Below are 1,701 nucleotides of genomic sequence, written 5' to 3' on the forward strand. Positions count from 1 at the left end.
AAAAAAAAAAAAACCCCAAAAAACAAAACCAGGAGCAGACTGTGGCTCAGATCATGAACTTCTTATTGCCAAATTCAGACTTAAATTGAAGAAAGTAGGGAAAAGCACTAGAACATTCAGGTAAGACCTAAATCCCTTATGATTATACAGTGAAAGTGACAAATAGATTCAAGGGATTAGATCTGATAGACAGAATGCCTGAAAGAAATACGGACGGAGGTTCGTGACACTGTACAGGAGGCAGTGGTCAAGACCATTCTCAAGAAAAAGAAATGCAAAAAGACAAAATGGTTGTCTGACAAGGCCTTACAAATAGCTGTGAAAATAAGAGAAGCAAAAGGCAAAGGAGAAAAGGAAAGATATACCCATTTGAATGCAGAGTTCCAAAGAATAGAAAAGATAGATAAGAAACCCTTCCTCAGTGATCAATGCAAAGAAATAGAGGAAAACAATAGAATGGGAAACACTAGAGATCTCTTCAAGAAAATCAAAGATACCAAGGGAACATTTCATGCCAAGATGGGCACAATAAAGAATAGAAATGGTATGGACCTAACAGAAGCAGAAGATATTAAGAAGAGGTGGCAAGAACACACAGAAGAACTGTACAAAAAAGATTGTCATGACCCAGATAATCACAATGCTATGATCACTCACCTAGAGCCAGACATCCTGGAATGCGAAGTCAAGTGGGCCTTAGGATGCATCACTATGAACAAAGCTAGTGGAGGTGATGGAATTCCAGTTGAGCTATTTCAAATCCTGGAAGATGATTCTGTGAAAGTGCTGCACTCAATATGCCAGCACATTTGGAAAACTCAGCAGTGGCTACAGGACTGGAAAAGGTCAGTTTTCATTCCAATCCCAAAGAAAGACAATGCCAAAGAATGCTCAAACTACCACACAATTGCACTCATCTCACACACTAGTAAAATAATGCTCAAAATTCTCCAAGCCAGGCTTCAACAGTACGTGAATTGTGAATTTCCAGATGTTCAATCTGGATTTAGAAAAGGCAGAGGAACCAGAGATCAAATTGCCAATATCCGTTGTATCATTAAAAAGCAAACAAGTTCCAGAAAAACATCTACTTCTGCTTTATTGACTACGCAAAGTGTTTGACTGTGTGGATCACAACAAACTGTGGAAAATTCTGAAAGAGATGGGAATACCAGACTACCTGACCTGCCTCCTGAGAAATCTGTATGCAGGTCAGGAAGCAACAATTAGAACTGGACATGGGACAACAGACTGGTTTCAAATAGGGAAAGGAGTACATCAAGGCTGTAAATTGTCATCTTGCTTATTTAACTTATATGCAGAGTACATCATAAGAAACACTGGGCTGGATGAAGGACAATTTGGAATCAAGATTGCTGGGGGAAATATCAATAACCTCAGATATGCAAATGATACCACCCTTATGGCAGAAAGCAAAGAACTAAAGAGCCTCTTGATGAAAGTGAAAGAAGAGAGTGAAAAAGTTGGCATTCAGAAATTTAAAAAACTCAATATTCAGAAAACTAAGATCATGGCATCTGGTCCCATCACTTCATGGAAAATAGATGGGGAAACAATGAAAACAGTGAGAGACTTTATTTTGGGGGGCTCCAAAATCACTGCAGATGGTGATTGCAGCCATGAAATTAAAAGATGCTTGCTTCCTGGAAGAGAAGTTATGACCAACCTATACAGTATATT

The sequence above is a fragment of the Bos grunniens genome, chromosome 12 (genome assembly GCF_055505025.1).
Source record: "Bos grunniens cultivar Pamir isolate PY7600 chromosome 12, Bosgru_T2T1.0, whole genome shotgun sequence".
Lineage (NCBI taxonomy): Eukaryota > Metazoa > Chordata > Mammalia > Artiodactyla > Bovidae > Bos > Bos grunniens.